General features: G+C 36.1%; 1 protein-coding gene across 1 annotated transcript in view; it reads left to right on the top strand.

Annotated features, from left to right (window-relative positions):
- ROCK2 (Rho associated coiled-coil containing protein kinase 2) overlaps nt 1-16282 on the top strand; it is a 151440-nt gene that overhangs the window by 977 nt on the left and 134181 nt on the right. The window lies entirely within an intron of this gene.

Raw genomic sequence — 16282 nt, 5'->3', positions numbered from 1 at the left:
CTGCATATTAAAATGACTCTGGAAGACTAGAATTAGGGTGGGAGGTCCTTAGATCCGTTAGACATTCTGTGTTGGAATGCAGATATTCTGTTCCCTATTGGGATAAACCTTACTATATGATGAGAAAAACTGCCTCCTCCCTTTCCAGGGATGGACAGACTGACTTGTCGTCAGAGGCGGTTGGTTATCCTTTGAAGTTTGAGGCATCGTTTGCAGAGTGACTCAATCCTGTTTGGTCAAAATGCAGGAACTGACAAGCTATGAGTGTATTTCTGCACAGTGCACAGAAAGTAGTGATGTGCTATATTGTGTCACTTGTGTTTGATATTTTACTGATTTTCAGGTTAGTGTTCTCCTGTGTTTTCATGGGAGCAGTTTTTGAAAGTCTTTAATTGGGAGTAAGATTGGTTGCATGGATGGCATAGCTTTTCCTAGGGTAACGCAGCGACTCTGGGCTGCACTCCCAGCATTTTCACTTTGGTATTTTGCTAGCAAAACTTTGACCTAAGGCCAGAAAGTTCAGTTAAAAATAGTACAGCGAATCTCAAGTATTCATCAGGTTCATGCTAAATTCTAGATCGAAACGTTTTGCAATTCACTTTGATATCTTAGATCTTTAATGATATTAATCATAATTACTAGAGTTATTCCGAGCTTAAATGTAAGGTAGTTTATACATGTAATATGATCATGCATTTTTTATTACTTTCTAAATTATTAATAAATGAGGGCTGTTTTTAAAAGTGAAACGTTTTACATGCTCAGGAAACACTTACATTAAGGTGACACATTACTGATGTGAGAGTTGACATCAGATGCTGATGATTTGACAGACCGTTATTTCTGCTTCTGGTTGATTAAATATGCTTGAGGTGCAGTAAACCTTACCAAGCCAAAAAGTGTCCTTTATTCCTTTGGAACAAGGTTCCTGGTGCTTCTGTTGCAAAATTGAGAAACTAAATTTTTAAAAAATAATTTTATAATTTATGTATACTTTATTGTATGAAATATTGGAAAGAATTAATTTTTTATTGTGGTAGCATATACAGAATTTACCATTTTTAACCGTTTTTAAGTGTACAGGTTAGTGGCATTAAATAACATTCACATTGTTGTGCAGCCATCACCACTATCCATCTCTGGAACCTTTTTATCTTTCCAGACTGAAACTGTAAATTAATGTTTAAAAGAAATTATAAAAATTATATTTCCTGAAATACTGATGAAATAATGGCTAGTATCACTTTAAAGATCTGAAATCTTAGCAGTTAGTTGTATTTCACAATTGGTCATTGTTTTACAGCATATGGCATTTATTTTTTGGTTTTGCCATAGAAAATAAATATTTTGTCTTTAACAGAAAACTTAAAGGAATATAATTTAAAGCAAACACAGCTGCGACACTAACTTCAGGAGCTCAGAAAGTACCATTAAAAATTGTATATTCCTATGATGACAAAAGAAGATGAAGTACACCAGAAATTCTTGTATGATGCTTTCAGTAGGCTAGGCTTAGAAGGTAAAACTCTGTAGGAAACAAAGTTATATGAGGTAACATGTAAAGTGCTTAGCTTGGTGCTTGGTACATCACAGTGTTCATTAAATTTAGTTCACTTCTCCTGTGCACATTTAGCATGTTTTTAGTTAATTTCTTTAAATTTTCTTTTCAAAGGAAAATGGTTTTATTTGCAACTATTTCTTGCTACATAATTTTGAGTGAGTAGCATTATCATTTGAATTTGCCATCAGAAAAGTGCTAGCAATCATCAGGCACAGATAGAACTGGATTCCAAAACTAAAGCAGTGTAAAGATGGCATTTTCTTGTTTCTCTGCAAAGGCTCATTGCTTTATGTGGGTCCTTAAATTAATCTGAAAAAAATATATCTCTTTTATGGTTGCTGATTGTGAGCTGCTTAGTATTATTTAGAAATAGAGTTTTGAGAGATTTGCTTCTGTACTGCTTCTCTCTTTTTTTTTTTTTTTGGAGGCAGGTCTTCAGTGATAAGCTTTTGTAGATTTGAAACCTTTGGGTAAATACCTATGTTTTGTTGTCAAGACTGGCTTCTCATATTGCTTACCTATTATGGTAAAAAGAATTGTGTTTCAGGCTTTGCTGAAGAGATGTTTTTCTACAGGTCTGTGCTTTTGAGTTTTGATTTATTGTACTATTTCAAAGAGTAAACAGTCACAATAATCTGTAGGACTCATGCTTGGTAAACTTGTTTCTTTGTGAAGGGTTTGGCATTTATAGCATAAATGTGATTAATTTACTTTAAAACTTGCATGTTGATAGGAAATTTTTAAAGAAAATGAGTTAGCTAGGGAGATTTAAAAAAAGGTGATGTAGGGCCGGGTGCAGTGGCTCACGCCTGTAATCCCAAAATTTTGAGAGGCCGAGGTGGGTGGATCACAAGGTCAGGAGATCGAGACCATCCTGGCCAACATGGTGAAACCCCGTCTCTACTAAAAATACAAAAAAAAAATTAGCTGGACGTGGTGGCGCACGCCTGTAGTCCCAGCTCCTTGGGAGGCTAAGGCAGGAGGATTGCTTGAACCCAGGAGGCGGAGATTGCAGTGAACCAAGATTGTACCACTGCATTACATCCTGGGTGACAGTGCAAGACTCCATCTCAAAAAAAAAAGGTGATATATGGAACTCACTGTTGACATGAAGCAAGTGCAGGTCTTTAATCCCTTATCCACAATTTTTGATATATAAAAAACCCTAAAAACCAAGTTTTTGGTAAAACGTATTTGATGATAACATCTGACCTAATCTGACATTAGAACATTTGTAGTCTTGTCATTTCTCTTGATGTAAATAATAATACCTTTTGCTAGAGGAATATTAATGTATTTGATTTCAGGGTGCTGCCCAGATTTTCAAGAGAGTTTTAGGGAATACACAGTATATGTATTGTGTAACATTTTAAAATCCAAGAAATTCTGAATTTGGAAACATTTTGGTCCTAGGGTAAGGCCAAAGTAGACTAAGTAAGGAAAATGCATTAGTATTTGCACGTATTTTATTAGTATTTTGCATGTAATCTATGCATATCCTCCATATGCTTTAAGTCATCTCTAGATTACTTATAATACCTAATAATAGGATAGTGTGTGTGTGTGTGTGTGTGTGTGTGTGTGTATGTGTGTATATATATATATATTTTGAGATCACTCTGTCATCAGGCTTGGAGTTCAGTGGTACAATCTTGGCTCACTGTGATCTCTACCTCCCGGGTTCAAGCGATTCCCCTGCCTCAGCCTCCCCAGTAGCTGGGACTACAGGCATGTACCACCACGCCAGACTAATTTTTTTATTTTAGTAGAGACGGGGTTTCACCATGTTGGCCAGGATGGTCTTGATCTGCTGACCTCGTGATCTGCCTACCTCAGCCTCCCAAAGGGCTGGGATTACAGGCTTGAGCCACCTTGCCCGGCCTGTGTTGTTTTTAGTTTGTACTTTTAAATTTTTTTCTAAATATTTTTGATCCACAGTTGGTTGGATTCATGGATACAGAGTCCTGACTGTATTTTATATTTTGGCTTGATTTTTAAAAATATAGAGACAAGGTATTGCTCTGTTGCTCAGGCTGGGATACAGTGGTGCAGTCATAGCTCACTGTAACCTTCTACTCCTGGTCTCAGTGATCCTTCCAACTTAACCTCTTGTATAGAGATTACAGGCCTGTGCCACTGTGATTGGCTAATTTGTAAATTTTTTGCAGAAATGAGGTCTTGCTGTGTTGTCCAGGCTGGCCTCAAACTCCTGGCCTCAAGTGAGCCTCCAACCTCAGCCTCTGAAAGCATTGGGATTAGAGGCCTGAGCCACCTGCACCCAGCCTACTTTGACTCTTAATACAGCTGCTATTAATGTTTTTATTTCTTTTAGGTAAATCAAATACCTTGTCGTGAAATTGCTAGGTTCTGGGGCAGATATATGTTTACTTTTTAAGAAACTGCCAGGTCTTTTTATTAAGTAGTTATTCCATTTTACACTCCCGCCAACAATACCTGAGTATTCCAGTTGCTCCACATCTTCCCCGACACCGCTCTTTAAATTGTGATTTTGATTTGCATGATTTCCATTTCCCTCATGACTAATGATACACTTTTTCTTGCACTTACTGGCTATTTGTGTATTTTCCTTTGTGCAGCATCTGTTCAAAGCAACATATCTCCATTTTTGCCCATTTAAAAAATTGGGTCATTTATTCATATTTATTGTTGAATTATGCAAGTTCTTTTATGTATAAAGAGAACACTGTTTGTCAGATACATGTTTTGTGAATGTTTTCTCCCAGCTTATGGTGTATCTCTCTTTTGTTTTTTTTTTTTTTTTTGAGGCAGTCTCGCTGTGTTGCCCAGGCTGGAGTGCAGTGGTGCAATCTCAGCTTGTGGGTTCAAGTGATTCTCCCTCCTCTGCCTCCCGAGTAGCTGGAAAGAAGGCATGCACCACCATGCCCAGCTAATTATTGTATTTTTAGTAGAGATGGGGTTTCACCATGTTGGCCAGGCTGATCTTGAGCTCCTGACCTCAACTGATCCACTTGCCTTGGCCTCCCAAGGTGCTGGGATTACAGGCATGAGCCACTAGACCCAGCCCCATATGTCTTTTTTTAATCAAAATTATTTTAATGGTTACTGTTTTCTGTTTAAGTAATTATTGCCATATGCATGTCCTGAAGATATTCTCCTTTGCTTTCTTCCAGAAGCTTTTTACATTTAGGTCTAGGATACATTTTAAGCAAAATTTAAGGTGTGGTGTGAGTTAGGGATTGAAGTTAATTTTTTTTCCCCACATAATTATCCAGTTATCCAGACTATCCAGCACCATTAAAAAAAATTTAAGTTTTCTCATGGGATTGCTTTGGCACCTTTGTTAAAAGTCAGTTAGTTTACTGACCATTGGATGGAGTCTCACTGTTGTTGGCCGGGGCTGGAGTACAATGGCACAATCTCAGCTAACTGCAACCTCCGCCTTCCGGGTTCCAGCAATTCTCCTGCCTCAGCCTCCAGCGCCTGCCACCACGTCTGGCTAATTTTTGTATTTTTAGTAGAGATGGGGTTGAACATTGTTGACCAGGCTGGTCTCGAACTCTTGACCTCGGGTGATCCACCCCCCTCAGCCTCTCAAAGTACTGGGATTGCAGCATGCCTGGGCAAATTTGCTTTTTTACCACCTTAGTAGCTACATCAGATTGTCAGTCCTGGTTCTGTTGTTTAGCCCAAGCTCATTTCAAAAGTCATTTCTTGGCTGGGCACAGTGGTTCATGCCTGTAATACTAGTGCTTTAGGAGGCTGAGTTGGGAGGATCGCTTGAGCTTAGGAGTTCAAGACCAGCTTGGGCAACATAGCAAGTTTTCTTGCCTCTACAGAAGTAAAAAAATTAGCCAGGCATAGTGGCACATCTTGTGATCCTAGCTGTTCAGGAGACTGAGGCAGGAGGATGGCTTGAGTCCAGGAGTTTGAGACTGCAGTGAGCTATAATGGTGCTGCTGCACTTCAGCCTGGGTGATAGAGTGAGACCCTGTCTCTGAAAAAAAAAAAAAAAACAAAGTAATTTCTTTCTAGTTTCATCTGCACCTGAAGGAAATGGCAACCAAATATGGCTGAGAAGGAAACATAGATTTTATTTTTTGAAGTGAAGAAAAATTTGTCATTTTTTAAATTATAAAAATAATATGCTCTTATTGTGGAAAATTTAGGGAGCATAGAAGGATATAAGTAACTATAATCTCCTTCGCTAGAGATAATTACTGTTTAACATTTTGGGGTATATATCTTAAATTATATATATGCTAAAATTTATGCTATTCATTTTCTTCAATTCATCTTTTTAAATATTTAGTGAATAGTGTGAGTTTTATGTAGTCACAGTTATCAGTCTTTTCACTGTAAAGTGATTTATGGCTTAGTGGTCATGTTTAGGAAATTCTCTATTGCCAGTATTATATCATCATATACCTGACTCTTTGTTCTCACATGGCTTTATTTTTATTGATATTTTCATTTCATTTGGAATTCTGATGGAAAGTATGAAGTAGGAGTTCAAAGATCATATCAGGAGGTTGAGATTTGTCTAGGTCGTAGAATTCCCACAATAGTAATTGGGAGTTTCTGTTTAGATCTCTTTATTATACTTTCTATTTGGAGAAGGTAATGATTATAGATTTGTTCTCTATTTGAGCCTCTTGAACTTATTCATGAAAATACTACTCTATAACTATACTTAAAACTGTAATCTGTGCTGATATTAAAGATATATATGTTTATATACATATATAAACATGTATATATGTATAAACATTTGTATATGTATATAAACATATATGTGGGTTGTTAGTGATAAGGATTACTGGTGGAGAGAATGTGGATGACTCAGTGCATTTTTAAAATAACATAAAAGAACATTTTCCATTGGTGGGCTGGCATATTATATGGAGTTAATATTTAATAAATTGATGTGAAATCATGGTGCAATTAGGGCTCAACTAAAGCTATATTCCATCTTTGATTGGGATCATTCTTCTTTCCTCTCATCTGTACTCCCTCCCACTTTAGAGTATGATTAAATTGTATAGATATTCTTGCAAATTCTGCAGTTAGGTGTTCTAAATGACCCTCACATATCTTTTAAAAAAGCATTTGGGCCACAATAGTTAGCATTTCTCTCATTCCCTGCCTCTCCCCCATCCCCCGTGTGTATATGTATGTGTCAGTTAAAGGGAAATACTTGGATTCATTTTTAGTTCATTGTTAATAATATCTTGAGAAATGTTTCGAAGTCCGGGAATGATTTTATGGGTTGGTGCTTCATTTTGGGTAAGGTATGAGCTGTTTGTTCAGATATCTAAAGTGCTTTATGATTTATTTTTGTTATAGTTGATGGCTTAATATTCAATGTTGGAATTTCTTTATTCTCAAAAAGAGTTTGACCCCACATTTTTTTTGGTTATAAAGCAAGTGATAGACATTTTATTTTCAAGATATTACAGACTTGGAACCATTTCTAACATTTAATTATTGAGCTTTCTGTGCCATAGAAATGAATTAGCAAAGTGTTCTGTAGCAGTACTTTATTTAGATAGAAACGGGCCAGAGCAGGGCTGTTGTTGTCTTAATTACCTGGACAATTGTGTTGAGGAATGTTTAATGCACTAAGCATTGCCTTCATATATGCTTCTTGGCTTTTGAGTTTATTTTTATTTAATGCACAGAATACAAGCTCTTTTAGGACATGGGTCTTTTGTGTTTTCTTATTCCGTAAATATCTGTTGAATGAACCAACAGTTCTTTTTTTAAATAACAAGAGTGATAACCTATAGAAATATCTCTGCTTGAAGAGATATTAATTAAAATACTCCCCAGATAAACATTTTGATATGTGTTTCTGTCACTTAGTTCTTATCTATCCATAGGAAACAAGAGAAGTAAACAATAACATAAAAGAATGTAACGTAACATATGTAGTCAGGCATCATTGTTTACTAGCATTGCTGGTTCTTTTTAGTTTCAGCTGTTTTATTGATGTATAATTTATGCACCATAAATTTCTTCCATTGTAAATGTACAATATAATGATTTTTAGTAAATTTATAAAGTTGTGTAACCCCCACAATCCATTTTCATCACCCTCCTAAAATTCCCTTGATCCTATTTGCAGTCAGTCCTGAATCCCAACCCCAGCCAACCACTGATCTGCTTTCTGTCTATGTAATTTTGTCTGTTTTATAAATCCCATATAAGTGGAATCATAAAATATACAGTCATTTCCACCTGGCTTCTTTTACCTAACATAATGTTTCTGACATTCATCTATGTTGCAGCATGAATACTATGTTCTTTTAAATTGATGAGTAATATTCCATTGTTATGGATATACCACATTTTGTTTATGAATTCACCATATGTGAGGGCATATGCTTTCATTTTTCTAAGGTAGATTCCAAGGAGTGGGACTACAAGGTCATATGGTAAATTTATGTTTAACTTTTGAGAGACTGCAGACTGTTTTCTGAAGTAGCCCTACCATTTTACATTCTCACCAGAAATGTATGAGGGTTTCAGTTTCTCCATATCATCACACAACACTTGGTATTGTATGTCATTGTAATTATAGTCATTGTAGTGCATTTTACCAATGACAAATGATGTTGGCCACTGTTTTATATGCATGTTTTGCTTGTTCTTTTGATTTTTGCTAATGTGTCATGATTATGGTCTAATTTGAATCAGTATATTTAAATTGTTTTTGTTTTTATGCAAGGAAATAACATGGTAATCAATTGGTGAAGAAGCTTTATTTTGTATACTACAGGCCAATTCCAGTGTTGGGAATTCCAAAAATAGAATACAAATGCAGATCAGAGCCCTCTGAATGTGGAATTATCCTACTAATTAGTGTTTACTCTTGAAAGACCTAGTTAATACTAAGCATTTTTTAAAAACCTTGTTATGATACTTTTTGCCTCCAAGGAATGAATGAGTCTTGCTGATTTGTGTAGGCCCTTTATTTTTTTTAATAAAAAATTTTTTTTTAAGAGATGGGGGTCTCCCTCTGTTGTCCAGGCTGGAGTGCAGTGGCGTAATCATAGCTCACTGCAGCTTAGAACTCCTGGGCTCAAGCAGTCCTCCTACCTCAGCCTCCTAAGTAGCTGGGACTACAGGAGCATGCCATTTCACCTGGCTAATGGGTAGGTGTTCATAATGGCAGTGGAGTCTACTAGTTGGGTTATTTCTAAGCTACAGATGTTAAGGGCTTCTGACGTACACATGGCTTTTACATGTTTTTTTTTTTTCAATTCTGCTTTGTGTTCATCTTCCCTCTTTTGATTGTTTTGAGCATGTTAGGTGTAAGCTTATAAACTTACTTCCCTTTTTTTGACAGAGATTTTATCTTTATACTTCTGTTAAAACAGTTATTAGTATTACTTTAATAATTTGGTTCATATAGAGGGTGGGTGGGTAGCTGTTGGTGTTTTAAGCACTATTACACTTGTCTTTTGGCTTGTTTTTGAGTACTCATTTTAATTTACCTCACAGATACAAAGTTTGTCCGTTCTTGTTCACAGGTGGCATTAGATGGTGACTTGTGGGATTGCATTATGTGCAAATTTTTGCATCTTATCCAACTTACTGTGTTCTTTTCAGGTTTAAAAGTAGCCTTATTTATGCATTTTGTATCAGTTTGTGATTCTACTGTTTTGCCTTGTGTTTAAATATGACTCCTCTAGAAGTTATACTCATAATATGCTTATTGAAATTGAAGGTTTCTTTTTAATTTTAGTTTAGATAAATGTAATTATTTTGAGTTTTTATTAAAGACAACTACATGTGGGACCTTTTTCTTTCTTTCTTTTTTTGAACAGTGAAGGAAACTTAGAAAATCATTCTTCTTCTTAATATTATTTGTTTGAGATGGAGTCTTGCTCTGTCACCCAGGCTGGAGTGCACTGGCATCATCTCGACTCACTGCAGCCTCCGCCTCCCGGGTTCAAGTGATTTTCCTGCCTCAGCCTCCTGAGTAGCTGGGATTACAGGTTGGTGCCAGCATGTCCAGCTAATTTTTGTATTTTTAGTAGAGATGGGGTTTCACCATGTTGGGCAGGCTGGTCTCGAACTCCTAACCTCAGGTGATCCACCCGCCTCGGCCTCCCAAAGTGCTGATACAGGCATGAGCCACTGCACTCAGCCAAAAGGAATTCTTTTAGTATTTAAGATGCTTCTCTAATACATTCAAGATGGATTTTAAACATTTTTGGTTTTAAAACCAAAAGGAAAAGAAAGTGTATTAGCACAGTTGTCATGAACTTGTCATGCCTACAGTTGTCATGCCTAGTGAAAAATGTGTTTTTGTATGGTGAAATCCCTGTAAAAGTATTTCATGCATTAAATATGAAAATATTAGTCTGATTTTGAAAAGTGTGTCCCCTTTTTCAGATAAATTTGTTATTTTAGAGTTACAGTTTGTAGGATTTTTATTTCATGGCTAACAAAACTACCTACTCTTGTGGCCATGGCACAATTAAACAATGGCTCTAGAGTAACATATAATAAAAGTATCTTTAAAGTTCTAAGGATTTATGACATTTTGTCTTTTAAAATGTATCTATTGTTTTCTAATAATTCCTGAATAGAAAGATAATTAGAAATGTGAAATCTGAAACTAGGTGATGTTTCTTTCACTGACTGAATATATTTCTGCAGTTATCTTTAGAAGTGTGTTACAGGTTTTTTAGAAACATTTTTATTGGGATTATTTTTCTGGTTAGAAACATTTTACAATCTGGTGTGATGAGAATTCCTAATTCCATAATATCTCGGTGTTGTACAAGATGCTCCAGCATTTCTATCTATTTGAAAAAAATGCAATTATTTTCATGAGTCAGTTATGACATGTTTGTGCTAAAAATATTCTCAGGCATTATTTCTTGCTGTAGCTTAAATGGAATATGCAACTCATGGTTGCAACATTTAAAAGTAGAGTATGGATAATGTTTTGTTTATGTTGTTATATTCAAGTTAAAGAAGAATTTAATCACAAAAGCAAGAGAAAATTTAAAGAATTTAGTCACAGAAATGAGAAAACTTACCTAAAGCATTTTGCCGATGATTTTGAAAAATAATTTCTACTGCAAGCATTTTTTTTTTTTTTGTAAAAAAGGGGAGGCTGTAAAGTTATAAATTTTGAATACATTCTGGAAAACAGATTGTTTTCCATATTTAAGACATTTCTATAATGGGAGAAAAGCAGATGATACAAATAAAACTAAATTTAGAACTAATAAAAGGAAACTCTAGTACAGAATTGGCTTGTGAAATTTTCTTCTGAGGGGAGTCATAAAATAGAACAGTGAATAAATTTTTGAAAAGTTACCTTTTTTTTTTTTGGAGATGGGATTGATATAAGCTTTTAGCATAGGGAAATTTTGTCTTTCAGAATGATATAGAGACTGTCAATACTTGGCGTAGTGTTTTAGTGTGCTTTCCCCCCACTTTTAAACAGAATTATTCAGTTTGACTCTAGTTACATCAGATTGTGAAATAAAAGTTTAAAAATCTGAATAATGTCTTATTTTAAATGATTTTCTACTAATAACATTCCACTAAAGTAAGTACATAAGGTGGATCCCTGTTTGATCTCATTAACATATGAAGGTTAAAATGAATTTTTTTTTTCTTTAGGGAACCCCCCCTACCAAGGTGGTGAAGATGTGTAAAAAATGAAGGAAAATGATGTGAATTTTTAATTTCAAGTGTATTTTTAAAAGAGAGAGTAGTATAGTGGAAAGAACATTGGATTTGGAGTCAGAAAAGCTAAGACATGTTAATTAATGAGATGTTCTGCTGATTATCTTCTTGATTGTGAGTAATTTATAGGACTATCTGCCTTCAAGGAGTTGTGAAGAAGAAATTCAGTGAGAAGCTAACTATATGTGCTAGTGTTTTATAAACTGTACAGAACTTTAGCTTTTTTACGCAGTTGATGAACTATGTGTATAACAGCCTGTGTTGTATGTGTCTATCTATGTTTTCCAAAAGATATGTGTGTACAAAATCAACTCCCTGATATTTAGCCTGTTCCCCCTACCCCCTCAAAAAAGTTGCACATTATTTGGCACATATTAGCTTCCCTAAGTGTTAAATAAATGAATGAAAATTAGTTGGCATTTTTGTGTTCTGAATTCACTGAGTGTGATTAGTTGCATTGGGGTTTTGGATGGACCTTTACAGTCTAAAAGAATAGTAAGACAAAGTATTGGTGGGGTTTATGGCTTATAGATAATGGGCTTTGGGGATATAAGTTTCTTATCAGAGATGTGGAAGGGAAGGGAGTGAGCAGGGCCAGGGATAGAGACAGTCTTCTTTTCACTGATAATCTGAATATACCATGTTCTCCTATATTCTTTGCCCTTGTGTGTTCCTGGAATACTCTGTCTCCTTCTCTACTTTATCAGCTTACCACAAAAACAAAATAAACAAAACAAACAATTTTTTAAATTAGGTTGTTTTTTTCTTTCTGTTATAAACATTGCTGCAGCGAACATAGTTATAAATATTTTTGTGCACATATGTGAATATTTTTATAGATATTAAGAAACAGAATTGTTAAAGGTTATATGCACATTTTAAAATCTCCAAATAATCTCAATTATCTTTTTAAAAGGCTTTAGCAAATTGAACTCTCCCAGTAGTGATGAGAATACACAGAGTTCCATATTTTTGGTAGGCTGAATATTATTAGCCCTTTATATTATTTGCCAATCTGGTAGTTTTGTAAAAAGCCGGTGTATCCCTTTTTTTTTTTATGTTTTTTAATATTTTACTACAGATGAGATTGAGTACGTGTTGTTAGTCTTTCCTGGGTTTTAATTCTTTAAGACTCACCTTAAATTTTTTTTCCCTGTGAGGTCTTCTTTTATTTCCTCCTCACTCCTTCTCCCAACCCCAGGCAACTTCCTTCTCCCATTTGGTCATATAGTGCTTTGCACATGCCGCTGTTGTAAGTGATTATAATCATATTATGATTATTTATTTATTTTCAGACCATGGGACTCCTCTAGGGTTGTGAGTTTGTGATATTTGTCTTTATGTCTCTTCTCAGTATCTAGCACTGGGCCGATAGCACTTGGCATGTGTTAAGGAAGCTTTATTGAAAGGTTAGTCTCATTCCCAATTGAGAATCTGCTTGTAAGGTTTGCTGCCCCCTTTTTGTTTTGGGGGTGATGACTGTTAATGCTAATGGTGCTAATTCAGCCCCTTCATTTTATAAACTAGATCTAAAGAGAAAAGACAGGAATGTCTTGTTCGGTTAGAGAGATGCTTTTATTTCTTTATCATACCCTATTAGGTGTTATGAAACATAGCGAGACTCTGAACTAGAAGTTACTTATGGTCCAGGACAAATGTTCATTTTTACAGTGTGAGATAGATGGTGAGCTCTCAGTTCTTCCGGGCCAAGGCTAACCACTGGAGCGATTGTCTTAGTTTGTAGCCTTAAGCCAGCACAAAGCATCCAATTCATTTGGCTCCTTCCAGACAGGTTGAGTTTTCTCACACACTAGAAATAGACTCCCTTCTAATTGCATTTTTTCAAGGCACTAGCTGATTCCTGAGAGGCCTGTTATCTTCTTTTCCAGAGAAGTCTTGGGATCTGCCCCCTGGGCCACCTTCCCATGAAGCGACCCTACCAAATCCCATTTCATTACCGCTTTTTCCTGCCCAAGATAGATATAAATCTAATACACCTGTCTTCTCATTGTTTCCCCACCTGTTCTTCCCCATTTTCACACATTTCTTTCTCTTGTTTTAAGGTTAATATATTCACTTGCATCTTCAAATTCTTTACCAAATGTTTCTTTTATCTTTTCCTTAGGTAAAGCTACTGTACTGCTTTTGAGGAAAAGCTTTCTCTAGTGGAGCTTGTACCTTCCTGTACTCCTTGTATCTCTCAGCATAGGAAAGGATGGGGGAGGGTTTCCTTCTCACTTTGCCACAACAGTGCCTACCAAACCTTCCTGTTAAAATTCCTGTTAAGTCTGATAGAGTGTATGTCTTCTACCTTTCCTCATGGCTATCACCTGTTGACCTCTTTCTTGGCCATATTCTTTTTCTCATCGAAGACAGGCATGTGGCTCACAGTCTTTCCCCACAAGGCTTTGCCACCATTCCTGGTGAATTTAGAGTTTATGCGAACATCTGGCCCAGGACTCTGGCTTTACAGTTTCCTAATTTCATCATCTCTAGTGGTCTTTCTTTTCACTTAATTCACTTAATCCCATGGAGCTACACTGGACCTCACCATTACCTGAAAATCGGCTTTACCTTTGAGGTCATAAATTTAAACACTGTTCCTGGCTCTGACTCTACACTTCTGATATCTGTAGTTCTTGATCATTAGTTAGTAAAGGAACATCTCTAAATGGTTTCTTTACTAACAGGCAGGAACCCATTGTCCATCACTTCACACTTCTTACCAGAATTCTCAGTGTCCTTGTCCTCATGAATTTTCATCTTATGCATCTGGCAAAACCTAGGTTCTGGATCAGTTTGTCTCTCTGGCCAACAAAAAAAGCATTTGTCGAGCAGTGATGGATAAAAATCATACACAATTACCCAGATTAGTGGTACTTGCAAATTCATGGTCTCTAGTCCCTGAAAGGGCTGTCAGGGCTGCAGTACAATTCTTTTATTCTCCATAGGGGCTATTTTAATCATTCTTTTTTTTCTTTAAACTTAAGAAATAAAGTATCCTCCCCAGATGGTCTCCCCACTTCAAGGAAAATAGAACCCATGAAAAGGAGATCCCTTATATTTCCTGTTAACTTGACTCACCAGTTATCTCCTCCGTAGCATTTGTTCTTCCTTTCCTTCTGTTTCAGTAGATGAGATGTTCCTCATGCTGTCTCAGGCTGATTCTCCAACTGTGCTCTGGGTCTCATTCTTTTCATCCTGCTGATTAACTCTGTGTCTTTAATCTCTCTCTTAATTCTGATTATTTCCCATCTCACTAATAAACATGTTCACAAAACAACCAAAATACTCCTAGACATAAATCTCAATTCTTACTGCATGATATGGTCAGAAAATAAAAAACAAAGCAAAAAGGAAACCTCAGTTCATTCTAGGTTCTGCCTCCTCCTCTCACCAGCAAAACAAAGCCCCAAACTTGTATATTTCTCTGTTGTCTCATGTTCTGTTCACTTCTCAATACACTATAATGTATTCTCTCATCATTCACTAAAACTTCTCTCTCCAAGATCATCTGGACTTGCTGCTGCTAAAACCTCATAGAATGGTTAAAAGTACTTGACACTTGTCAAATTGCTGTCTTCTGTGGCAGTATACAAAGTCTCTAGCTGTTTCTCCTCAGGCTCCTTTGCTGCCTCCTCCTCTTCTGCTAAAAGGGGGTGTTCCTTCCTTTTTTTTTTTTTTTCTAAATACATTTGCCATCTTGGTTTTGTTATCTTTTCTAGGATGTCATTTATATGTTGATGCCTTCCATTTTATCCATCTGAGAGCTTGCATTTGAGCTTCCAACTCACATATCCAGCTACCTACTGGTCATCTGTACTTGGATGTACTGCAGATACTTAAAGATAACATAACTACAGCTACATTCTTTTCCCCCCATTGCATCCAAATCTGCTTCATTTCCTTTAGTCTTAGACTCAGTGATTTCCACTATCCATTTATCTTGGATCAGGCAAAAAATCTGGTCTCTATTATCTTTGACCTTAAATTGTTCCCAGATCTTATCAGTGTTACCTCTTAAAGGGGATTCACTTTCCTCCCATACCCCTGCTTCTTTACTGTTTCAAGAGACTATTTCTAGATTATTATGGTATTCTCTTCCCTGGTGTCCTTTTTCCCAGCTTTTCTAGTCTTTTATCCATTTTCTACTCTCCAGCCAGACTAATTATGAAATTCAGACTGAGCCTGTTATTCTCTCAAGTATTTAAATGACTGATTTCCCATTCATTCAGGGAAAAGTAAAAAATGCTAATTATTTCCCACAAAATTGTTTATGATCTAACTTCTGCTGACTTCTCTAACCTGTCTCTTGTCCCTTACTCCTCCCTTTCTCTCATATCCCACCCATATTAAATAACTTTCATTTGAAGCTGCACCATTTTTCTTCCTATCTTCAAGTTGTTAAAAAATGTAGATCCCTCTGCTTAATATACAAATACTAACTCCCCAAATATTACAGTAATGCAGCTTGTGGAAAAACTTCTGTAGCATTTTACTTAGTTTGGTTTGAAGTCAGATTCTTGAAGGACAAGACAAATATGTATAGTTGCCCCTTGGTATCCGAGGGGGATTGGTTCCAAGACCCCAAAACCCCCGTGGATACCAAAGTCTGTGCATGCACTAGTCCCACAGCCAGCCCTGCTGGACTCACATACGCAAAAAGTAGTCTTGCCATTAGTTGTGGATGCGGAACTCGTGGATAAGGAGAACTGACTGTACTTATTGGAAAAAAAATCCACTTATAGGCAAACTTGTGTGGTTCAAACCCATATTAAGGGTCAGCTGTATTTACAATAATGTCTTTCAGAAACTAATCTATTTCTATATTAAATCATAATGGAGAATTGGTTTGTATAACGCAGAGGGGATTTCCTTAGAAAAGTGTTTCAAGTGGAAGTTGCTGATGGGAACTCATGCTTCTTGTGAGCATTTTTGTTATGAGAAGTATGGATAAAATAGTTGGCTTTTGGAAAAATGGTAATATAAATGGGCATAAAACTTCTTTAATATAGAAAATGAATAGCT

Source organism: Aotus nancymaae, unplaced genomic scaffold (genome assembly GCF_030222135.1).
Source record: "Aotus nancymaae isolate 86718 unplaced genomic scaffold, 86718_ANA_hifiasm-v0.15.2.pri h1tg000057l, whole genome shotgun sequence".
NCBI classification, from domain to species: Eukaryota; Metazoa; Chordata; class Mammalia; order Primates; family Aotidae; genus Aotus; species Aotus nancymaae.
This window is presented reverse-complemented; position numbering and strand designations above follow the sequence as displayed.